The sequence below is a fragment of the Lissotriton vulgaris genome, chromosome 1_2 (assembly GCF_964263255.1).
Source record: "Lissotriton vulgaris chromosome 1_2, aLisVul1.2, whole genome shotgun sequence".
Classification (NCBI taxonomy): Eukaryota; Metazoa; Chordata; class Amphibia; order Caudata; family Salamandridae; genus Lissotriton; species Lissotriton vulgaris.
The window spans coordinates 69,305,663-69,331,149 of record NC_141686.1 but is presented as its reverse complement, the minus strand read 5'-3'; the positions used below and the strand labels follow the sequence as shown (position 1 = coordinate 69,331,149).

At 49.4% G+C, this 25,487-nt stretch overlaps 1 protein-coding gene across 4 annotated transcripts in view; it reads right to left on the bottom strand.

Annotated features, from left to right (window-relative positions):
* Nucleotides 1-25,487, bottom strand: part of IQSEC3 (IQ motif and Sec7 domain ArfGEF 3) — a 976,838-nt gene that overhangs the window by 804,490 nt on the left and 146,861 nt on the right. The gene's annotated exons all lie outside the window — the stretch shown is intronic.

Genomic DNA, 25,487 nt, shown 5'->3' with positions numbered 1-25,487 from the left:
TAAGGAACCGTCTCATCACCTCCCCTGCGCAGCACTAAGGAACTGACGCATCAACTCCCCCGGAGCAAGGAAACAACGCATTACCTTACCTGAGTGTAAGGAACTGACGCATCACCTTCCCTGTGGCCCGTTTTGTTTGTTTGTGTGACGCATCCAAGGTACTTCGTGTGAAAAGTTTTGCATCTGCAATTTGCTTTGAACTGAACTATTTTTACCATCAAAAGTCATATTTTTATTTCTATATTGTGGATTTTTTTGTTTGGTCTTGTTTTGGTTTAGATAAAAATTACTTATTTTTCTAAACTGGTGTGGTGTTCATTTGTAGTGTTTTTACTGTATTACTGTATGTTCACAAATGCTCTAAACTCTGCCTCTGAGATAAGCCTGTCTGCTCATGCCAAGCTACCAAAGTGTTGAGCAGGGGTGGTTTTAGGGGTGTATCCCCCTTACCCTGACTAGAAGCAAGGGTCCCTATTTGGACAAAGGTACCTATTTGGGCTTAAGTTCAGAGTTAGGTTTAAAGATGGATAAATATTAGGGTAAGAGGCTTGGGTTTAGGGGTAGTGATGGGGTTTGATGTTCGGTTAGGGGGAAGGTTTAGTGTTAGGCTCAGGGTTAATTAAGTTTATGTTTGAGATAAGAAGAAGGCTTACACTTAAGTGCAGGGTTGTAATAAGGGACAGCATTAGGTTACGGTAAGGGTTAGAGTTACGTTTAGAGTTAGTGCCTTTGATCCGGTCAGATGGGGGTACATGCTTGCCACGCTGCAATGGATGGGCCTACCGTTTCCATTCATATGATGGATAGATTTCCTTTATACAGCTCTAACAGCGAGAGTGCATATTAACAATTGTCACTCTAAGCCTTTCAAAATCTTCAAAGGTCCCAGACATGGGTGCCCGCTCTCCCCTATCCTTTTTGCGATTAATATGGAGCCCTTGACATGCGTAGTGCTCCAACAGTACGCAAGAGCTGTGCTGCAATTCAGTCAGCGCCCCCTGATAATCTCCATGTATGCTAATGACATAGTTTTGTATATACACCACCCAGAGGAGAATCTGCATGCCCCTATCCGTGAATATAATAAATATGAGCATCTGTCGGGGCTAAGAATTAACTGGGGTAAATCGTCTGTCTTTCCACTCACACCAGATACGTTGTAGTTCCAGATAGAATACCCTTTAAAATGGAAAATAGAAGGGTTAGTTCTTTAGGTGTCCAGGTGCACTCAGATCCAGAGATAGTACCGAGGGAGAATTTTGGCAAAGCCTTGTTCACTACAGAAGACCAAGTGAAAAGATTGATAGGTCTACCTCTCTCTCTCGCCGACAGAATAGCAGTGATAAAAATGACTGTTCTTCCCCGGTTCCTATACCTTTTCACAAATGTCCCCCTTAAGATACCTAAGGTTTTTTTTCCTGCAGCTCCGCTCAATTCTGATACGGCTGGTCCGGGCGAAAAAAAAATCAAGATGTAGCTGGAGCACTTTGACTAGACCTTACGCACAGGGGGGCGGGTTGCAGCACCTGATTTATATCTGTACTACTTATGTGCTCAGGCGCAATTTGCCCACTATTGGTTCTTTCCTCCCCCTTCATTCCACATGTGACGGTGACGGTGGAGGCAGATGATATGGCACCCGATCGTTTAGTGACACTGATCTCTAAAGAAAAGTCCACCTACCCACTCAGGGATATGTTCCCGGCCGACTGCATGGCTCAGGCATGACGCGCGATGGCTAGACGAAAGGGCAGACAATTAGTATACGCCCCAGTGCTGCCAATAGCATACCACCCTAAACTCTCGGTGACTCAGGAAAAAAAGATGCTGGAAACGTTGACGGACCTGGGCTTGAGCACAATGGGGGCTATATACCTGGAAGGCTCCTTTATCCTCCTGGAAGAGTTGAAAGAACGTCACCCTTGTGATTTAATGTCAGTCTCCGCTTATTACTGATTACGCGAGGCACTCAAGGTTTTTAACTCCAATCATCCTATCGAACCGGTTATCTCAGGGCCCCTACAAACACTATTGTCAAGCCCATCGTGGGGCAAGTTGGTCTTGCGACTCTATAACGCCTTACAATCGGACGCTGCACCCACTTCCAGCTCAGCATGTGAAAGCTGGGAACATGCGCTAGGGGACGCTCTTAGTGAAGAGGACTGGGAGTTCTGTTGTTCCATGACTAGGCGACTGAAAGCTAACTGTAATCTACGCATAATACACTTTAAATATCTCCAACAGCTTGATTACACACCGTTGCAATTATATAAATATGGATTGAGAGAAGCACCCAGTTGTAAAAGATACAGGGCACAGGAGGCTGACTTCCGGCACCTTGATTGGGACTGCTCCAAAGTGCATGAGTTCTGGATGATGGTTACACAAGCACTAACAACCATGGTGCTGGAGTAGTTAGATTGCTTGCCTCAGTGCTGCTTGCTGGGTACGGTGAAACATTTAAAGCCACAGAATAGGAAACTGTTGTTCATTGCTGTATTATTAGCTAAGAGGAAAGTGGCACAAACATGGGATAGTACACCGAAACTGGAGCACTGGGTAAAGGACTTGGTGTACTACAGAGACCAATTGAATTGTTATGTTGAAGAACTTCCCACACCATCAAGGCCCGAGGACGTCTGGGCGCCCCTAACTGCATATCTAATACTTCTGAGGTAGCAGTAGATCTAAATTCACCCATGAAGGTCAATATTGTACTGTAAGCTGCTATGGGTTACCGGCCGAACTGATGTATGTTGGCCTCATGGAAGATACTGTGCCTATTATCACTGGGAGGAGGGGAGAGGGGAGTAATGTTGCCTGTTCTATGCATAAGTTCTATGTATCTTCTTCTGAAAATGCAAAAAAAAATGTTTAGAGTTAGTGGAAGGGCTAGTGCTAGGGTTGGTGTTCATGTACAATGCAGTGGTGTAGATGTAGCGAATAATTTGATTACATACATCTTTGGTGGATGTAGTGGTACTGACGTAGTGGCCTCTATGTTAATGTTAATGTTAATGTTAATTGGAATTTATTGAGCGCTCGTACGCCAAAAGGCTTCATGGCGCTATAGAAAAGGAACCAGGCAAGGCAGTCAATAAGAGGAGCAGTGCTGTCAGTAGTGAGCTTGGGTGAAAAGCCAAGTTTTCAGGTATTGTCTGAAGCTGAGGATGTTATCGTTCAGCTTTATGTAGAGGGGGAAAGAGTTCCAAAGACCAGCAGCAAGGTGGTCAAAACAGCTGCCTCCAAGGCGTTTCCTTTTAAATGGAGGTACGATCAAAAGTGATTTGTAAGTCGATCGGAGATGACGGGAGGGGCAGTATTTTTTGAATATGTAGTCAAAACCACTCAGAGTATGGAGTCTAAAACGCTCCCAATTGTCCTAATATGTCTGAAGGACACAAAATGGTGCCTTGAAAAGCTTACCATCCTGCGAGGAACCCAGTTGGAAGTTCTTACACTTCAGCACCTTTAGCAACTAGTACCGTCACACCAGAACTTTCACATACACACAATCAAAAAAGGAGTTTCATTTACAAAGTTAGTCGTACAATAAAGATACATACACAATCTCTGGCTGCTATCACTGCATACATCAATATCTTTAGGCTCCACAATAACCCAACAGAACATCAACGGGACAAGTACGAACCAAAACAAAATCCAATGATGCTGCAAAGCCACAAAAAAGAAAAACCTGCACCTCTGTATGCAGTATTAATCCATCACTTCACTGTCTCATTATAATTAAGACTCCCGGTTTTTCGTTTTTACTGATTATTACAGGTAAATACAGACAGAAAAGAATGTGTGGAAAAAATTCAGAAAACTGCTTCGTGTGGGTGACTCTCCATGCAGTCTTTCATGATTTCCAAGTCAATAATTGAGCAGATAGACAGCAGGCAAAGTAAAAAAACAGGAGGAGATTTCCTCAAATACAGGCATATGTTAGGATACAGTTATAGAATAATGCAAATATTTACCCGTGGGTGTAGAATTTTAACCTCTTCGCTGCGGCGCTGAACAAATTGACGCATCCGCGTTCGGACGGCCCCGGCTGTCTTCCGCACACGCCCACTGTGACGTTGGACGGCTGGGGGCCGTACGACGCATCGAAGAGGTTACTATATCTCACCGCTTAATTTACTAACACACAACAGGCCTCATTGCACAAGTGTATGGTGGTCAATTAAACAAATGGAGAAATGTAACATTTTATGACTTCATTTATTTTCAAAATACAAAATAAATATGGATAAATACCAATAAGATGGCCAAAAAAGAAATATAGGCAAATACAGATGGAAATGTTAAAAAACTAAATACAATAAAACTGGGAGGTCAAAGTATAATTAGCCCCGGAAAACTGTTAGTTAGAAGCAGTGCTTAATTTGTGGTGGTGGGGATGCCGGCACTCAGTATTGGGGACCAGCACCTATTTCCGCCCCTCATCAGACATTTCCAGAGAGCATGAGATGCAAAAAATATACAAACTGGAAAGGAGGCGGTAGATAGAGGAATCTGCAAAAGTGAGATAAATGGGTAAGGAGTGTCTAGCAGGGGGTTAGAAAAGCCTAAGGTAGTTGTAGGACTGTGCATACTTGGTTTTGAGCATGCTGACATTTAATAGCGCTGAACAGAGGCTTCTGAACAGCGCTTTAGGCACTGGTTCTCATTGTTTTACAAATTAGGCAATAGAATGATGTATACTACCCATAATTGTATGTAGTTATTTATTATACACAACTCACACCAGACAGGTCTAATTTCTAAGCATAAGAAGGCAAGCTCAAGAGGGCAGGAAGAGCCTGCGCACACACCTGACTGTGAGGGCCAGTAACTGATGAAAATACATGCATATTCCAATAAGGAATTACAAACATTACAAACAGATGTGTTGTATCATTGTCTAGGGCTAGTATCTTACTAGTCCAAATGTAGTCAAGGAAGAGGATGAAATGAATGAGTCTTATCTGGCTCTATGGACCATTAATAACCACTGTACGTTGAGCAACAAATGTGGTTCTAAGGCATCACAGGATCATTTCAACAGGGTAGCTACATGGTGAATTTGTGAGACACTATCCCAACCTGTCACGGTCTCTCCCGAGTGATGGGATTGCAAAACCATGTTTGAAACATAAGGACATAGGTGAGATTTCATCCATGATGTCATTTAACATGTAATGAGTGTTGTAATATGTGAAGTCATAGGTAGAGGATGGCAGTCAGTGCTCAAATTATAGGTAGGCCATGTTCTGGTGAATATCAGTGCTTTTATAGTTTTCCCTTATTTTAACACAACTATAGCACCTAACTGTAACTATAATTTTAGCCTTTTTTCAGCAGATTTCTACTTTTTAATGTAAGCTAAGGATTCATTAACATTTCTAACTATAACATCACGTTAACCTTTGATTTCTTTCAGTGAATTTCTAGCTTTTTTAACATAAAGATTGTATTACCATATCTAACTATAACATCACTTAAAAATGTAGTTTTTAAGTGAATTTCTGAGGTGTTTGATCATATTCACCCGATTTTGCCACTGAGCAAAGTTTTTGGATGTGCACAGTCAGGGGTGGCCATCCCACTGCCACGCCTGGCCTTGGGCCTTGTGCAGTATGAGGTTGACAGCACGTTCTGGGCCCCAGCCCATGGGAAGCAGCCAAACCTCTGAAGACCACAGCCTTTGGTTGTGCACTGTAGTGAATTTTGCCACAGGGTGTGGCTTCTGCAGCACTTGACCTTCATTGACATTGTTTTCATTTTATTTACCAATTATCTCCGATTTTTAATTAATGCTTTTGATATTGTTTTTACTATTTTCAGTTTATTTATTGCTTATTTTATGTTTTTCACACAAGTCTTCTGCTTACAGATGCTGTACGTCTGTATATTCTATAAACTTCACCATAGGCCACAACTTTTTGGCAGTGTCTGCAGCATATCCTGAAATGCTTCGTGTTGTCATCATTTTCTTGCTCTTTTTGTTTCAGCATTTCCATCTGGAGCAGATGGTTCTCTTTCTACCACTCACTTCTTCCGTGCCTTTACACATGCTATGCTGTATGATTGCAAAGCCCTCAGGTGTTTCCACATTCTAGTGGCTCCCACTGAATATTGCCCAGTCTTTACTCTGTGCAGCAACATTCCGGCACAAAGTAAAGGTAAACATCTGCACAGTATTTTTTTTCCAGTAGCTGGAAGTTTGAAAAACTGCCACACCAGTGATTCCTGCACTGGACTTGTTTCTGGTGGTGCTGTAGAAGTGCTTGGAAGGACACTGATGTTATCATCTTCCGATGGTATACCTTGCATAGCCCTGGTGGGTTTATGTGATTGTCTCCAGTTTTATCTGAGTTCATGATGGCTTCGGATTGTATTTCCTGCAAACTGTCTCTGTAAAATACCAATCCATTACTGCTGTTTAGCAAAATCATAGGGGGTTGTTTCTAAAGGGTGTGGGCTTTTTTTAGTAGTGTCTCCTGAGTAGCCAAAGAAAGGGCTGCTGTTATTTTTTTTACCACCTATAAGGGTCCATAATACTCCTGTGGGAGCCATAGAACCAATCAGAGAGTCTTGGGTGGGGGCGGGGGGCTGCTACAAAGAGGAACCCTGTTCCAGGTCTCGCAGGAGTCCCATCGAACCCAGATATTTAAAAAAAAAGTTATCTTCCTTATGAAGCAGGTATATTTAAACTTTGAGTCTAGAGGTTTCCTAACATGCCCAAATAAGAAAGGTCTCTTGAAGGTTTTAGTAGATTTTCTGCGTTTTTAGGTGTTGTTGGTACCACAGTACCAGAAAACAGGGATGTAGTACCTGTGACAGAATGAGAAACACAATTTTATTGGCTGATATAACTAGTTTTATGTATAGAAAGGAAGTGAAGTCCTCTTACTCTTATTAAGATGTCACCGTTTAAACTACGCACACCCTGTGCACTGTCATCTGCTTTTTAAAAAATCTGTTTGGAACTTTTTTTGGGGGGCGGGTCATCTGAAGAGCACGAGCCTCAGGAGCACTTGGAGGAAGATGAGGACCACAAGGAAGGCTTAATCTCTGCATCACAGTTTATCGCCATTGAACTTTTTCCAGGACCAGCTTGGAAACTAAAGTGTTAGCAAAAACAGTTACCTGCACCCTGTGCAATAGGCAATTTCCCCACAAAAAAAATAATCATTCAATACCTATTGGATGTTAAAACATCTCAGGACATGGCACACCAGGCTGCTCTACGCTGCAAAGAGGAGGAGGCAGCACGGTGAAGGACCCTCAGCATGAAGTGCTCCCGACCATACCTTCCTGGTGATAGTACTCCCTCTCAAGCTGCAGCCACCCTTTATCAAGACAGAAACTGACGCTACGAGCATACTGCACTCTTCTACATAGATTGCGGAAAATGTGTTCCTGCAGGAGAACAAAGTACGCTAACCAGGAACCAGTGTCTGACTGCACATGAACAGGCGAGCAAATGGAAAAAGGGTTTTGTCTTCCTTGTATCTAAGTTTGATGCCCTTTTTTCAAGTGTTCAGTTCAATTCCAGTTATTTTTTTTAAACAGTAAGGAAGAAAAAGTTCAACAAAAGGTTCTTTTTAGAATCACCTTTTATGGTTAAGTGATAGAAAATATATATATGTTGTTTGTCATGTCTATCTATTAATGTCAATATAAGCTTATAGTCTGCAAGAGCAGGCTACAGTGATCTGCGGCCCGGCCCTGAGCCAAAAACTCTGCTGGCAGCCAACCCTCCGATGCACCATACCGGTCATTCACATAGCCACTCATGATCCCATAATAGAAGCCATCGTAGACATTCAACCTTTAAGAGTCAAGCATGGAAGAATACTCGGCCATAACATTTCAATCAGAAACAACGTACAAAGTAAATATTGGCAGTATACACCGTTCACTGATGACGAGGTGTATCCCTGAGACAAAAATGAGCTATCGCACTGTGAATAAGTAGGCGCTATTGTGTTGACTTCAGTGGTGAAGACAAACAAACATCTAGGTATGCATCTATATCAAGCTAAACACATTCTAGTAGCAGGAGATGGCATTTCGTTTTTTCACTCCTGAAGAGAGGCAATTGCTTAAATGACCTTTGGCTAAGAGTGCATGTGTATAGGGCCTATTAGATTAAGGACTAAAGTTCTAATAGAGTACGCAGCGTCTTGGGTGAGACTAGTATACTACGACTAGTAGATCTTGCGATCTGGATAGTTTTTGAATGTCATAACATTAACATATATGAGAGGTAGTTAGTAGGCATACTACGGATAGCTTTATATATATGTGCCAGTCGGTTGTATGTGGCCCTATTTCTGTAGCGGTCCAACCAGACTGGCGATGATATGAGGTGGAAATGTTCCGTTTTATAGTGGTGTACCATAGGACTTTGTCCAGTGCAGTGAAGTAATACTGGGGAAGCCCAATCAATTGATGAAACAGAGTTGATTAATGTTTTGCTATGTTGAACAGGATGAATGAATGGATCTTTCATCTGTTTAATACTTTATATAATTTTGTAGTGGCTGCAGAAGTTATGAAGGGTTCTATTTAGTGCGATAAAACCCTCAAGGTTGTGATATGCTTTTGACTCATAAGTATATGTTAGTGCCATGGAAAAAGATTGCAGCGGACATTGACCCTATAGAGCACTGGTGATGACTGACTAGTATTCTTGAAGCCGAGAAGCCAACTATTTGATAGCATGGTAGCTAGTAAACCCTTTATTGATTATAATACTAGTTTGACCCCATGTTCTGAATGAGTGTTTGTATGCATGTATTTATGTGGTAATTATGTAACAATACTCTAGCCAAAAGGCAGGGTTGTGTTTTGTACAAGGTCCAAGGTAAATAAACATTCAATGTATTTGGAGGGGTAGCTTGGGTCTAAGGCAAGAGTGAGCTGATACTAAGTCAGGATGTAATATTCCTTAAAGGAGTGTGCATGCAGCTGTTTCCTAAGTTGGAACATGGTTGTGCAGTCCTCATGGATAGTGGGATGTCTGTCCAAGTCCTAGGAACATAGATGAAAAGGCATGTTGCCCTGTTATTTTTCTTTTCTGCCCTTCTTCATCTACAGTTTGATGATGTTCTGGCTGCAGGTGTGCCAAGAGCCATCAATGTTGTAGAGCTTGTCAGTCAGATAATCAGGAGTACCAGCAGATGTAATTGTTGATGCTTTGTAGATGATGCAGCTGGCTGTGGTAATGGTGCAAGCTAGCCAAGGTAGCCATGAGGGTTAGGGTGCCAGGTAATGATGTAATTGTTCTTAATTGTACTGATGAGGCATCCTGCTGCATGTAGGCACTCCAAAGGGGGGCTAATGTGGTTCTGGGACGTCATCGAGCAGGGCTGTGCCATCATTCAGATGCTAGAACATGAGGGTCAACAGCAGTTCTGAAGTCACTTTTTGGTAAGAATCGTTTCACCTTCTTTAATAAAGAGAGTTGGCACCAGGCATATTAGCTTTCTTGGCAATGTGTTTCTTTAGGGCTAGATCAGGGTGAATCTGAAAGACTTCGTATTGGGTGAAAATTGGGGTTTGAATCCATCAAGGTTCTTATTATTAAGGCCCGTTTGGTCCAGTTATTGCTTCTTTTCCTCTGCGAGCAGCAGGACTTTGGCGGAGCTAGGCGTTGTGGTGTTGGGCCTCAGGCCTACATGGCGTAAAAGATGGACACAGACACTCAGGAATATACTTCAGTAACTGGCCTTGAGCACATGCACCCGGACCCTTTTACTAGCGGGGTCATGTCACTTGTGACACCCATGAAGGATGGGTGTGGGGGTGCAGTGTGTCCAGCCCTCAAGGGAATGGCTGGAAGTCTAGCTTCCTGCGGAACACTAGAAGGTGTCCCGCAGGACATTACATTCCTCCCCGACTTTATTGAGGAACAAACAAAGTGCTAGTCTAACCTGCAGGGATAAAGCAAACAGTTATTGGATACCCCAGGGTCCATCAGTCTATATAGTCAGGTGGCAGGACGACAGCAGACCTGGGCTGGTGACTTTGCTTGCGGCCGAACCTTCTCGGCGGGCACCCGTAGTTTAACCTGAGGGCTCAGGACACGACCGCTGGCTTGGAGACATCCGCTGCATACCGTCGGTTCGCTGAAGATGACATGTCTTGCTTTCTTGCATGACTTCCACTTTGCTAATGTTGGTGATGGTCTGTGGTAAGTTCTAACAGTTCCTTTTAGTGGATTGCGTTGTGAACATGGATGGAGTCCCACATGAGAATTCACAGAGGTGTGGCTGGGCCGACTGTCCCTGTTGAACTGCTGGGCTGTAACCGGTAACCTGTCAGTGGGGCAATGTCTCTTCTCACTCTCCCGCCTGGGGTAGCCCGTTGTCGGGGTTGCTGCAGGACTGTAGGAGGGCTGCGCTGGGGGCCGCTTGTGTGCCGTCTGGGGGCAACTGCAGGACCGCTGAGGAGCCGTTACTTAGTCGCACGCACAACCCTCAAGGGTGGATGAGTCTTGGCCAAGACTTGCACTCGCTGCCGCGGGTCCGGTGTAGATCAGGTTCACAGGTGGCCTCTGGTTTCTTTGGTCGGCTAGCGTGGCGACGGTGCAGGACTCCAGTCCGCCGATCTTCTGGGAGTGGTGTTGTTTGACGCAGGTGCTGATGTCTGGCGTGATGGTGGTTGCCAGCCATGTGGTGACTCTGGATGACAGGTGGTGGTGACTTGCTGGGAGTGTTGAATGTCCGGAGGGACTTGGCAGCCATATGCCTCCGCTTTGATGAGCTGGAGTATCTGTGGCCGCTTGACACGTAGAGTGTGGGGATTCTCTCTTGCCTGGATTGGGGCCACTGCCGACTCCATCCTGAGGCGGTGTGAGGACGGACACTCAGTGCTGATCTTCACCCGTGGCATCTGCGGGCAGGAGCAGGGATGCCACTTGACTTAGACTGCTGACGCTCGGGACGGACGGTTGCCTGAGTAAGCGTTTGGATGAGACGCGGTTGGCGCTTGCTGCAGCTTATGTTCGGTTCACCCATGAGGTTGTATCCAGGGACGCCAGTCCGCCTTGGTGGCTGTCTAATGTGTCAAGGTGTGCTCTTGGCTTGCTGTGAGTCCTCGGTCTTCTCCCTTTGTTGGTTTGTTCAGCCCACCTGTGTTCATCCGGTTTTCGGGGTGACAGGGCTGTCACTCTCTTCTTTTCTTCGAGGGCGTTGCGCTTGTACCTCGAGGCAGTGCTGTCATGGCGCTAGCTTCTGCCTTCGCTCCGGCGTGCTAGTCTGGACTGGTCACTATGTGACGTGCTCTGTGCTTGCTGGGCGACGTAACGTCCGGTCTCGTGTCGCTGTTTGATGGAGCGCATGGTGCTGTGGCGGCCTGCAACGTGGGGTGTGCGACTCCTCTCTTGCCAATCTTGGGTCATGGCCGACTCCGTATTGAGGCAGTGTGAGGGAGGACACCGTGGGTGGTCTTTGGCCTACTGCTGAGCTTTGCTGGGGTGGTAGAGGCGTGGGTGCTCTTCTACCTGCATCCAGCAGTGCTTCTGTGTGAAGAGGTCTCCTGGGTGCTGTCTGTGCAGTCAGGTTCACTGGTGCGGCTTTCTGCACGCTTCTGGCTGTGCGTGCTCTTTGCGTGCTCGGTCTCGTTCTTGGGCGCTTTCTTGTGGCACTTGGGGTGCCTGTGATGTGGCTTGTGGTTGGGCATATTCACCAGTAGGAGCGGGTAATGAGACCTTCTTCACTGGTGGTGGTGTTGGGCAGCCACGTGTGGCGCTTGCTCCGCACCAGTGTTTCTTGTGCTTGTAGTGGGGTAGTTACCTTGAGACATTGCTGTCTGGCTGGTCCTCCACTTTTGCTGGTGGGGGTTGTCTTTGGTGTTGCTGCTTTAGCTTCTTGCAGTTCTTGGTGGGGTTTGTTACCCCCACATGCATCAATCTAGGATTTTGCATTTCTTAAATAGCGAAAATTAAGGAATCGCTATTTAGGAAATGCAAAATGCTATGCATCAAGAAATCCTAAAAGTTTTTAGGATTTCTTAATTTTCGGAAATTGCGATTCCTTAATTGCGAAGTGCAATTAAGGAATGGCATTACATTGATTCCTATGGGCCTAGAGGCCCATAGGAATCAATGTAGTCAATTGGAAGGCAGTAGCAAATTGCGAGTGGCACTTAGAAAATTTCATGGGTGCAGGGGGGGTCCAAAGGACCCCCCCCCTGCACCCCTGAAATGCAATTGAAAGTGCATGTTTCACACACACATGTCCTAAGGACATGTGTGTCTGTAACTGGACAGTTTAAAAAATGCATTTTCAAGCATTTTTAAACAATTTCGCAAATTACCACGAGGTTGAACCTCGTGGTAATTTGCACTTCCAATTTGAATAATCGGAATTTTTTTTTAAATGATGCATTGCTTTTAAGGAATCGCAAATTTGCAATTCCTTAAAAGCAATCGCATTTTTGGAATTCGGTAAAAATACCGAATTACTCAAAAATGCTTCATGCATCCCAAAAAGCACTTTTGCATTCGCAAACGGCCGATTTTAAGGAATCGCACCGTTTGCGAATGTAAAAGTGCTTGATGCATGTGGGCCCTTAGTTTCTCCCATACCTTGCAGAGGTAGCAGGTAGTGCTCTTGCCTCTATGATGCTGGTTTGCACTGGTGCATCTCGGGCCCCCTTGGGGCTTTTGAGTGTCAAGTCATGTCAAGTCATAAAATTTGTATAGCGCACTACATACCCAGAGGGTTTCAAGGCGCTTAGGAAGGGGAGGAGGATTATTTGTCAAATATCCACGTTTTAAGCTGCTTTCTGAACGCTAGGTGGTTCTGGGTGAGGCGAAGGTAAGCGGGGAGTGAGTTCCATGTTTTAGCAGCCAGGTATGAAAAGGATCTGCCTCCCATGGTGGTCTTGTTGATGCGAGGTACAGTGGCGAAGGCTTGGCTGGAAGAGCGGAGTTGGCGGGAGGGGGTGTAGAAGGACAGTCGAGAGTTGAGGCAATCTGGTCCGATGTCGTAGAGTGATTTGTGTGCGTGGGTAAGCAGTCGGAAAGTGATCCTCTTATTGACGGGTAGCCAGTGGAGGTCTTTAAGGTGACCAGAGATGTGTTTGTTGCGTGGGATGTCTAATATGAGCCTGGCTGAGGCGTTTTGGATTCGTTGTAGTTTCTTCTGGAGTTTAGCGGTGGTACCTGCGTAGAGGGTGTTTCCGTAGTCCAGTCGGCTCGTGACTAGAGCGTGGGTGACTGTTTTCCTTGTTTCGGAGGGGATCCAGCGAAATGTTTTTCTGAGCATGCGAAGAATGTTAAAGCAGGAAGAGGATACGGCGCTGACTTGTCTGTTCATTGAGAGTGAAGAATCCAGGATGACGCCAAGGTTCCGTGCGTGGTCTGTCGGGATGGGTGCTTTTCCGAGGGCTTCCGGCCACCAGGAGTCGTCCCATGCAGAGGGGGATTTACCTAAGATGAGGACTACTGTTTTGTCTGAGTTCAGTTTCAGACGGCTTTGTTTCATCCATTCGGCGACTTCTTTCATTCCTTCGTGTAAGTTATTTTTGGCGGTGCTGGGGTCCTTGGTGAGAGAAAGGATCAGTTGAGTGTCATCCGCGTAAGAGATGATGTTGAGGTTGTGTTGGCGGGCGATGGCCGCGAGGGGGCTCATGTATACGTTGAAGAGGGTGGGACTGAGTGAGGATCCTTGAGGTACGCCGCAGATGACTTCAGAGGCCTCGGACTTGAATGGTGGGAGGCGGACTTTCTGGGTTCTTCCGGTGAGGAACGAGGTGATCCAATCGAGTGCTTTTCCTTGGATTCCGATGTTATTGAGGCGTTGTAGAAGGGTGCTGTGGCAGACTGTGTCGAATGCTGCAGAGAGGTCGAGGAGGATGAGGGCGACTGTGTCACCATTGTCCAGTAGAGTTCGAATGTCGTCTGTTGCTGCGATGAGGGCGGTCTCGGTGCTGTGTTTGGCTCGGAAGCCAGATTGTGAGGGGTCGAGGGATTTGTTGGCTTCGAGGAAGGCGGCGAGCTGGTTGTTGACGGCTTTCTCGATGACTTTGGCCGGGAATGGAAGAAGCGAGATGGGGCGGTAGTTTTTGAGTTCGGTGGGGTCTGCTGTTGGTTTTTTCAGAAGGGCGGTGAGTTCAGCGTGTTTCCAGTCTTCTGGGAAGGTGGCGGAGTTGAAGGAGCAGTTGATGACGTCTCGGAGGTGCGGTGCTATGACGGAGTCTGCTTTGTTGAAGATGTGGTGAGGGCAAGGGTCTGTGGGGGATCCAGAGTGGATGGAATTCATCAGGCGGATGGTGTCCTCAGTGGAGATTGGGTTCCAGGCGTTAAGGGTGTTTACGGGGGGAAGATGGTCAGCAGATGGTAGGGTGGGTTGGCTTCCGGGTTGGTTGTCAAAGCTGTTGTGGATGTCAGCAATCTTGTTGTGGAAAAAAGAGGCTAGGGAGTCGCAGAGGGTTTGAGAGGGGGTGATGTCGTTGGAGTTGGCCGAGGGGTTGGAAAATTCCTTGACGATGTTGAAAAGTTCCTTGCTGTTGTGGGCGTTGTTGTCAAGTCGATCCTTGAATGCTGTTTTCTTGGCTTTTCGGATCAGTTGGTGGTGAGTGCGGGTGGCGCTTTTGAAGGTGTCCTTGTTGCTGGTGGATGGGTCTTTTTTCCAGGCCTTTTCAAGGGAGCGGCATAGTTTCTTGGACTTCTTGAGATCATCGTTGAACCATGAGGCCTTCTTGTTGCCAAGTTTGTGTTGGCGTTTTTTCAGTGGTGCTAAGGAGTCGGCGGTGTTGGATAACCAAAGGGTGAGGTTGGAGGCGGCTTCGTTGGCGTTAGAAGAGAGGGCTGGGGAGGTTCGAAGGAGCGATGCGGAGATCTGATCCGTGGTGATTTTGTTCCAGTTTCTTTGTAGGGTTGGTTGGAGGTGGATGATGGGTTTCGGCTTGTTGTAGGTGAAGTGAACGCAGCTGTGGTCAGTCCAGAGGAGATCCGTAGTGTGGCTGAAGGAGACATGGTTGCTGGAGGTGAAGATGGGGTCGAGTGTGTGACCTGCGATGTGGGTGGGGGAAGTGACCAGTTGTTTAAGTCCGAGGTTGGCGAGGTTGTCTAAGAGGGTGGCGGAGTTGCGGTCGTTGATCTTTTCGAGGTGAAAGTTGAGGTCTCCCAGAAGGATATAGTCTTTGGAGGGGAGCGCGTGTGGGGTGATGAAGTCCGTGATGTCTTCACTGAATTTTGCGCGGGGTCCTGGTGGTCTGTAGAGGAGGGTGCCTCTAAGAGTTGTCTTGGGGTCGATGTGGATCTGGAAGTGAAGGTGTTCGGAGTTAGCGAGGTTGGCGTCAGAGCTGGTAGAGATGCGGATGGATTTCTTATGGACGATAGCGATTCCTCCTCCTGTATGGTCGGTGCGGTCCTTGCGTGTGATCTTATAGTCATCAGGGATAGCGATGGTGATGTCTGGGGCGGAGGAGGCGTTCATCCATGTTTCCGTTAGGAAGGCGACGTCTGGAGAGATGGTGTCTAGTAGATTCCATAGGTCAATGGCGTGCCTGTGGACCGATCGGGTGTTGAGAAGGATGCATTGTAGGTGGTTGGGGTCGGGAGTCTGATGTGTGGTCGTAGCGGTGATGTTGTCGGTGCCGCTGAATTTGCAGGAGTGGCATGAGAATGGTCCATGGGTGCGACCAGGAGCGGCTTGGACGCAGTTGGGAGCGCGACCGGGGTTAAGGGCTAGGAGGGTGGCGGCATCGTAGGTAACGCGGGAGGGCTGGGCAGCGCGAGGGGCAGGGGGTCTGGCGCTGGGCGCGGTCCAGGCGCGGACGGGCGTAGACGGGCTTACCTTTGGCGCACCTTCGGCGCGCATGGGGCGCGGTCGCTGCGCGTGAACGCTGCGCGTGGGAACTCCTGTCATATATGGATGGAGGAAGGGGAGGGGCGAGGGCGTCTCAGCTGGGAGGCGGGGCGGGCCAAAGACGAGCACAACAATAAACAAAATGGAGGCGGGGGGGAGCACTGCAAACGCGCAAACCGAGTGGAATTGCACTTTGAAAATACAAGTAAAATGCAGGCAAGCTCAGCGGCGACCAGGTAGGCAGCAGGCACAGACAACAATGCAGCCGTGGGAGCAGAGCGGCACAGCGCGCAGACAGGCTCGAGTTAGCCGAGTAAATAATCAATTACAGTGCTAGCATGTTCAATGGCGATCGGCAGGCACAGGCACTAAAAGCAGTTCCAGTTAGTCAGGGCAAAGCGCTAAATACGATACCAGCGACCTTGGAGGGACCCTGGGGAGCGACCACTCAGCTCTGGGAAGAGGAGCGAGTCACGACGACTTCAGGAGGAGAAGCGCTGATCAACTGAGTGGGAGGGCGTCTCAGCTGGGAGGCGGGGCGGGCCAAAGACGAGCACAACAATAAACAAAATGGAGGCGGGGGGGAGCACTGCAAACGCGTAAACCGAGTGGAATTGCACTTTGAAAATACAAGTAAAATGCAGGCAAGCTCAGCGGCGACCAGGTAGGCAGCAGGCACAGACAACAATGCAGCCGTGGGAGCAGAGCGGCACAGCGCGCAGACAGGCTCGAGTTAGCCGAGTAAATAATCAATTACAGTGCTAGTATGTTCAATGGCGATCGGCAGGCACAGGCACTAAAAGCAGTTCCAGTTAGTCAGGGCAAAGCGCTAAATACGATACCAGCGACCTTGGAGGGACCCTGGGGAGTGACCACTCATCTCTGGGAAGAGGAGCGAGTCACGACGACTTCAGGAGGAGAAGCGCTGATCAACTGAGTGGGAGGGCGTCTCAGCTGGGAGGCGGGGCGGGCCAAAGACGAGCACAACAATAAACAAAATGGAGGCGGGGGGGAGCACTGCAAACGCGCAAACCGAGTGGAATTGCACTTTGAAAATACAAGTAAAATGCAGGCAAGCTCAGCGGCGACCAGGTAGGCAGCAGGCACAGACAACAATGCAGCCGTGGGAGCAGAGTGGCACAGCGCGCAGACAGGCTCGAGTTAGCCGAGTAAATAATCAATTACAGTGCTAGTATGTTCAATGGCGATCGGCAGGCACAGGCACTAAAAGCAGTTCCAGTTAGTCAGGGCAAAGCGCTAAATACGATACCAGCGACCTTGGAGGGACCCTGGGGAGCGACCACTCAGCTCTGGGAAGAGGAGCGAGTCACGACGACTTCAGGAGGAGAAGCGCTGATCAACTGAGTGAGAGGGCGTCTCAGCTGGGAGGCGGGGCGGGCCAAAGACGAGCACAACAATAAACAAAATGGAGGCGGGACTTCGCCGTCTTCAAAGGCGCCTTGGCCGTTCTCACTTGCAGGGTGCAGAGGGCCACTCTGTGAGCATTCTTCTCTGAGGGCACGTTTTGCTGTGCCTAATGCAAGTCATCTCGGCTGCTGGGCATGGGCCGGTTGGTTAACAAGATGTGGTGTCTTAGTACTGCAGGTCTGTAGGGCGATGTCGGGTGGCGCGGGACTTCTTGCAGTGACTGTCTGTGGGCTGCAGAGTGGGGTCAAGAACACTGTGTGGTTCCCTTTCTGGAGGGCTACCAGGTGTGGCTGATGTTGGTGGTATCAGCAGATTTGCTTTTCCTGTTGTGGTTGCCTTGCGCATGGGTGTGCCCTGTGGTGTCCGGGTTGCATGGGGCTTCTCAGGGTTGGTGCCTTGATGGGTTTCTGGGTGCTGGAGCTCTTCCACTGAGTCCTGTGTTTGGTGGTTGCATTGGTTCCTTATGTGTGGTGCCGGCACGCGGCTGCTGGGTGGCGCTGCGTCGTGGTCTGTTCTCTCTGGGCCACGGCAGCTTTAAGGAGGGGCATCCCTTGCTGGAGCTCTGTGTTCCTCCCTGGCGCAGGCACCGTGCTGCTTCTGGTGCTGGGGAGGTGAATCGTGTGGGGTCTCGCTGAGGCTAGTGGTGTGTTTATGCAGGCTTTGGTGGCATCTGGGTATGGAGGGGCCAGCGAGTGCTGGGGGCGCTGTCGGCGCCTGCGTCGTGCAGTAGGTTTACTTCTGAGAGTAGGAGTTGGGGCCTTTAGTGGGGTTGATAATGTGCAGCAGCAGTGTGGTTTTGGCGTTCATGCCGGTCGACAGGGCCGTCTGTTGGAGCCCTTTGTAGTGCTGCGGATGTGCAGCAGCAGCAGTGAAGCTTGGGTGCTTATGGCGGTTGGCAGGGCAGTCTGTTGAGGCATGTGCCTTCGCTAGTGAGGGAGGCATATGATGTGACCCCGGCAAGCATCCGCTAGGTGGCTCGGCTTGTGGAGTCACTACGTAGCAGGCTGGGGCAGCTTTCTCTTTTTCCCCGAGCAGAGAGATGCACTATGAGCAACCGGTGCGGGACCTCCTGTGAGGTCGACGCCTTGCCTTCCTGTGGTGCCTTCTCTCCGGGCAGCCATCGACGAGCAGAGACCGGCTGGTGCTTCCGGCTGAGGAGGCTTTCGCTTTCTTCACGGGCAGAGAGAAGCACCACAATCAGCTGGCGTGGAGCCTCCTGCGGTGCCTTGCCTCCCTGTGGTGTCTTCACTCCGGGCAGCCGTCGACGAGCAGGTGCTTCAGGCGTCACGGTAAGCAGGAGTGGGGCAGGTTCCTCGCGTGTCCTTCTCCCATTGCCTGTGGGGTCACCAGGCTGTGGTCCTGTGGTGGCAGTATTCCGGGTGCAGTTGCGGGCACAGTTCAGGCAGTGCAAGGGGGGTTTTGTCACGCTCTCCAGCAATCTTGGCAGATGACGAGAGTGCTACCTTCCCCCTTTGCTCACAGCGCTGGCGCGGAGTGTGGAGCTGCCTGTGGGCGCTTCGGGCTTGCAGGGGGGTCACTGACCTCTCGCTGTCGGGCTGGTCGGCATTGGGGTTGTGTCGGCAGCCGCATGTGGGTGACCGCGGATGCCTCCTGAGGTCTTCCCGTGATGCTGGCTCCGGTACCCAGTGTCTTTCGTCTTCAGCAGCGCAGCTGCGGCCGTTGTGTTGACGATGGAGCTATGTGCAAACCATTGTGCAGGCAGCGCTGGTGTCGGGGCAAGGAGGCGTGCCTGGGTGGCAGGAGAGGGTAACCTTGCACCTCAGTCACTGGTGGCGCGAAAGAGCGTGCCGGGAAGTCGCCTGCTGGGCTTCTCTCTTCCCCCACGCGAAACGATGAAGGTCAGAGCAGCAGGCCTGCGGGGTTAGTTACCCGCCTCGTCGCCAGTGTGGTGTTGGGCCTCAGGCCCACATGGCGTAAAAGATGGACACAGACACTCGAGAATATTCTTCAGTAACTGGCCTCGAGCACGTGCACCCGGGCCCTTTTATTAGCTGGGTCATGTCACTCGTGACACCCGTGATGGATGGTTGTGGGGGTGCAGTGTGTCCAGCCCTCAAGGGAGTGGCTGGAAGTCTAGCTTCCTGAGGAACACTAAAACGTGTCCCGCAGGACATTACAGGCGACAGGCCGGAGCTGGACATCCAGGTCTGGATGAGGTGCAAGCAGTGTTTCAGGATGTGTGCAGCAGAGGAAACACTCAATGCAGTTGTGTTTCGTCAGTGCATTGCTGTATGTTGATGTTGTGAGGAGAGCCTCAAGGAATCCACACAGAGGTGGAAGATGGTGGGACAAGATGAAACCATGGAGAACCCTGCAGATGATTTGCATCTGAAGCTAGGTATTGCCGGAAGGTTGAACTGGTACATGGAAATGTATTGTGCATTGTAGAGTTACCTTTTTACCCCTGGTACTATCACAAGAGCAGGCCTTTGGTATTGAGTAGATTAGAAGTTGAGTGCTATGCGGTAAGTTGTGTTGAGCCCACACATGTGGGCAAATGTGGTATATCTATGCCAGCTCACAAAGGAATTGACAGTTGGAAGAAATGTGTTGAGGAAAAATACAAGTTGGGGCATATTAACAAGCAAGCGCCAATATAATTCCAACTACACCTTCGTCGGATGTTTAGATCAATGCACCCAAAGGCACAACAAACACCACCGCAAAACATGTCTCCAGAGGAGCAATAACTGTGCTAAACCAATTTCTGTTAATTTGTTCCAGGTTATTCACTCGCAGCCTCTGACAAGCAATTGATGGATTTTTCTCCACTGTAGAAACATGCCTAATGGAAGCTTCTCGCTTCAGTATGAGCAAAAGGCTGCAGATTCTGTCTTTGTGGAAATGGAGTTATTCAGAGTGCGAATGAGATGTTAGCATTGAGCCCCCTGCAGCGTTGAAGATTCTGGTTTAACATAAGTGCTGCATGATGTATTTATGCCGCCTCTCTCAAAAGGCAGTAAGGAAATAAAGGGTGGGGAACAATGGTGGGACAACTAATTCTGTTTTTAGGTATATTTTTTCGGTTCTGTGTTGCTTAGTTGTGTTGTGCTGCTACCTTGTCGGGCGCCAGGACGCTCCTTCGCTGGAGCATCTGTGCGCTTAATAAATACGCATAACATAACATAACATATTTGATATCCTGTGAGGATAGTACAAAGGGAAAAAAAGGATTCAACGTGCATGTTTAGTGAAATATTATGTGTTAGTTCAAATGTTGGTAGATGCTGACCATGCTCGTTCACCAAAGTCCTTATGACCTGCATAATAGTTTCTATAACACTTGAAAAAGCTCATACGACTGAGTGCCTGGGAGTGAAACATTTTTCGCCAGAATGCTCTTAATAATTTTGATACACAATTAATGGAGGTTTTAGATTATCAGGAAACAGAATAACATATATCCACAAATTAAAAACAAGTGAACTCAAATACTGTGAGTATGCCTGGAACTATGAACCATGAACTAGTTTTGGGAAAGAATCCTCTCGCGTGGGTTTTATTTCCGTGGTTCACATATAACAGGAGGTTGAAAAACAACAAATGAAAGATCGATTTTTCCTACAATCTCGCATAGATCTGACTGAAACAAGATTACAGAACCAGGGTGTGATGGGAAGTGGATTTGGAAACATGTAGTGGAGCTGTGACTATAGAGCAAACTGTTCATTTGCATTTAGCATATTTGTACATGGGAGGGGATGCAGCCAGTCTAGTAAGTAGAGATGCAGAGATTGGAGAATGGAATTTCGAATCCCAGCCTCGACTCAGCGACGTCCTGTGATTCTCTGCACATCGTTTAATCTCTGTGTGCCTAAAAAGCTAAAGAAATGCGGGACCCGGCTTGGTTCTGTTGCGAAGGGCTTTAATGCCAGGGCCGTGCCTTTAAAGCAAAGAAAATTACACATACATGTGTTATCATTTGGGAGAAGGGTTGGCAAACGGGAAATTGCGTGATTTTAAAGACAGGTATCGAATATTGGATCAGAATTCAGGTCGCCTCTTTCCAAGGACAGGAACGTGCCCGGTGGAGAGAAGGATGCACACAGCTGCAAGTGAAAGCACGATTAATTACTTGCCTTTGCTACGGCAATAACCTACGGCTTAAAAAATATCCAGGCATCAATACCTTATATCAACCAGGAAGGAGGGGGCGGACGGCTCCGTTTAATAAAAGGAATGCAAACCACTGACGTGAATCCCCTTTAAGCTGCGCGGATCAGTCACGCAGACCTGTCCTTGGCCAGGCAGAGGTGGCTGTGAAGGCGGGGACGGAGCGTGGTCAAAAGGGGGGCTTGGGGGAGGGCAGCCGACCCCCGGGAGGTCTCCTCCCCCGGGCGGTTTGGGAGATCTGGGTGGGGGTATTTCTTCTAGCAGGTTCTTTTTGGGCGTTTTTGGGCTGGTTTTAGTTGTATTGTGCGCTCCCCTATAAATGGGCGGGGCTCCTCGCTCCGGGCACCATTTTAGGCTTGGTGACCTGGTGGCCGGTTGAGCTTAGAATTTTTTGTCTTGTTTCCTTGTGCTTTTTGATTCGTGTCATGTCTGGTGAGGATTACCGAGTGTTGGAGGCTATTCGCCTACTTAGCGAGGCTGGGCGTTTGGACCTGGTCATTGGCGACCGGGGTCAGACGGAGACCCCGCGCCCTCAGCGGGAGGCCTCTGCGAGGGTGTCGGCTGTGGTGGCAGCATGTTACTCCCCGAAACGTCGGAGGCAGGATGGGGTAAGTGAGCGGGGTCGTTCCAGGAATCGGAGGGCGGGTTCCAAGGCCCGGCGGGGGAGTGATGTTCGTTCTTCTGACCCGGCTGTTTCTTTGGATTCCTCGTTGTTGGAGGTGGCTGGGGAAGGGGGTTTTCCTCATGGGGAGGGGGAGGTTTCCGAGGTGGGTTTGCGGGAAAGAGCAGCCTCTGCTCCCGTTTTGCGGGGTCGTCGTGCTTCCAGGCAACGTGGTTGCACGCGGCGTTCGGCTTCTGCCTCCGCGGGGGTGAGGTCTGACGTCACACGGGCGGAGGCCATTTTGGATGAGGTTTCTGTGGCGCGGCACTCGTTACGGGGTGTTTCGGGTCAGGACGTGCAGGAGGTGGTCGCTCCTTTGAGCGTTATACGCCGCCATGTGGTTCAAGGCCCTTTAACGGTTGACGGTGGTGCGGTAGGTGTGCCCATAGCGCGTCCTTTGTTTTCGGAGGCTGATGTTGGGGGGCCTGAGGGCCGTGGCGTGCTTGTTCGTTCTGTGGGTAGGGAGGTGCAGAGTCCGTTATTGTTCTCTCCCTCGGGCTCTGTTGGGGGGGAAGCTGTGTCCGGGGGTTGCAGTTCCTTGGGGGAGGGGGAATGGGCCCAGATGGGTTTGGGAGAGGGTGTTGGGCGGTCTGACTTGCTGATATCGGGTGGGGATTTGGGTGCTGTGGTTGGGTCGGTGGGGGGTTTCCGCCGGTTGGAGGTGGTGGAAGACCTTCCTATCGGGGGGGTGGCGAGCGGAGAGGAGGTTGTTCAGCAACGTGTGGAGGGAGAGGGGTCTTTTTATAGGCTGGCGGGGGACTTTCAGTGTCCTGGTAGGACGGTGGTTTCGGGGCCTGCATCTCGGGGTGCTGTTGCGGTTGGGGGGGTTCAGGATTGGGATCCTCAGGGGACGGCTTCGCGGATTATTCAGGCTGTGTTGGATGGTAGTTCGGATGAGGAGGTTTGTCCGCCGTCTCCTCGGCTTTGCGATGCTTTGAAAAGGAAAAGTGCTGTTAGTTCTGGAAGTTTTGTGGTGGCTGGCAGGGGTGGCGGTTTTACTGTTGGCGGTCTGTCTTCCGCGCATAGAGTTGGTTTTTGTGAGGGACCCGGCACACCAGTCCGGCCTTTTTCTTTACAGGATGAAGCTCGACCTTCGGCAGCAGACTTGGCAGGGCGGCAGGCAGCCCGGGTACGCCGAGGAGAAGTGCGGGTGGAGCCTAGCGCGGCACGTCCCATACCTTCGAGGGATCCCGCCATGGCCGTCACACGCAGGTTTACTATGACCTCGATGGGCCTAACGAGGGATTTCGACATGGGCGGTACATCCGGGTCCGGCACGACCTTCCCGGCCTCAGCGGTGGATTCCAGCGTTGTACATGGGAGCGGGTTACGTGCGACCTCTCTCGTGCCACGTGGTGGTTTTTCTACTGGTTTATCTTTTTCTGGAAGTCAACAGGTTGTCAGTAGTTCTGGTGGGGGGATGTATAGACGAGTTCAGTCGTCCTCTCCACCTAGGTCCAGAGTGAGGGCTGGTAAGGCCCATGGTCGTTCGATAACAGTGGAGTCAAGGCAGACTTCAGTGGTGATCCCCCCCCCTCAGTTGGAGGAATCACTCATTTTAGATTATGATGAGGATAGCCCTGAAGAGGGCGAAGTTCGTGAGTTGGTGTCTGGGGGGGGGCATGTTAATGTTTCTCGTGACATGTTACAGGACCAAGTGGTTCGGAGTCGTGTGGAATCGTCAAGGCCACGAGTGCTCGGCCCCGCGGTGAGGGCTCCTCGGAGGGCGGACGACGGTGCACAGACGGCGTGGAGGACGGAAACCAGTCAACCGCCTCTTTTACGTCCAGGTGAGAATGTGGTTCAGGCCGTACGGCCCCATATGGTGTCTATTGGTGTTGGTGTTGATTTGATATCCGCTGAAAAGGATGGCAAATTACATAAAGGACGTGTTGTACGAGATCAAAGTGTAGGTACCAATGGGGATGATCTCAATACGAGTGAGAAAGTGGATAGTGGCACGTCCACGGTTGGTTTGGGTGCTACAAAAAATGTACTTCACAGTAAAGAACTTAAAATCAAAAAGTTGCCGTACATGGGGGTTACGAAGCCTTTGGGGGCTCATTTGATGCTCAGTACGAAGGAGAAGATATGGAACGGTGAATATGTGGAACTGTTGAAGTTACTCCACAGGGAGGTCCGGGCTAAGGAGGGTTCCAAGGAGGAAGAGTTTGAGTTGGCTAAACGCCCTAAAGTGCCTCTGACTATAGAAAATTGGACGGCGGCCTTTTTAATTTTTGCCAGCGTCTATTGTGAAAAATTCCCTGAGCGTTGCGTGTCCTTATTTAAGTACATGGATGTTATACGTAAGGCTCAGCTGACTAGGAATGATTATGCTTGGGCTCAATATGATGAGGAGTTTAGGGCACGTATGGCTTGGGATCCTGAGGCGAAATGGGGAGAGTTGGACTCGGACCTGTGGCAGTAGACGATGGGGTCGTCTGCCTCTGGTAAAACCATTTTTACAGCCAGCGGTCTTCCTATATTATATCGTCCCTTTCAGTCCCGTCCCACCCGGGGAGGGGTGGGGGCTATGTCTACAACCCAGTCGCCTACCGGCACGTGTTGGGATTTTAACACCGGGACCTGTACTAGACAGTTCTGTAAATTCCGGCACGAATGTTCACAATGTGGGAGGAAGAGTCATCCGTTATCCCGTTGCTGGGGTCCTAGGACTCCAGGGCCCCAGGGTTCTCAACAGAGTTCAGGAACTTTCGTGCCACCACAGCAACCCTCAGCTCCCAGGGGAGGGAAGTCTTCATCCGGTGCTGGGCCCAAAGGCTCGTACGCCGGTTAATGTTACTCGACTGGCCGCTGCTTTACGGGACTACGAGCCTGCCGAGCTGCGGTCGGTCTTGTTGCTGGGTTTTCAGATGGGGTTTCGTTTGGGGTATGAAGGACCGCGTTTACGACGTTGGTCCAAGAATTTGAAGTCAGCGAGTGAACACCCTGATATTGTACAGTCGAAATTGGACAAGGAAGTAAGTGAGGGTCGAATGGCGGGCCCGTTTGAGGATTGGCCTCTGGTGAACCTAATTGTATCCCCTATTGGTGTAGTCCCCAAGAAGGAGCCTGGTCAGTTCCGGCTCATTCAACACCTATCGTGGCCTGAAGGTGGGTCGGTGAATGATTTCATTGACACTGACGCTGCATCGGTATCCTATTCATCGGTGGATGTAGCCATGCAGCTGGTTGTCTCTGCGGGCCCTGATGCTCTGATGGCAAAATGCGACATCAAATCCGCATTTCGGCTCCTTCCAGTCCATCCTGAAGACTGGTGTCTTCTGGGCATCCATTTCCTTGGAAAATGGTACGTGGACAAGGCGTTGCCAATGGGCTGTTCCATGTCTTGTGCGTTGTTCGAAACTTTCAGCACATTTCTTCAATGGTGGTTTACTACACAGAGTGGCCATGTCCTCGTCACTCATTATTTGGATGACTTCTTTTTT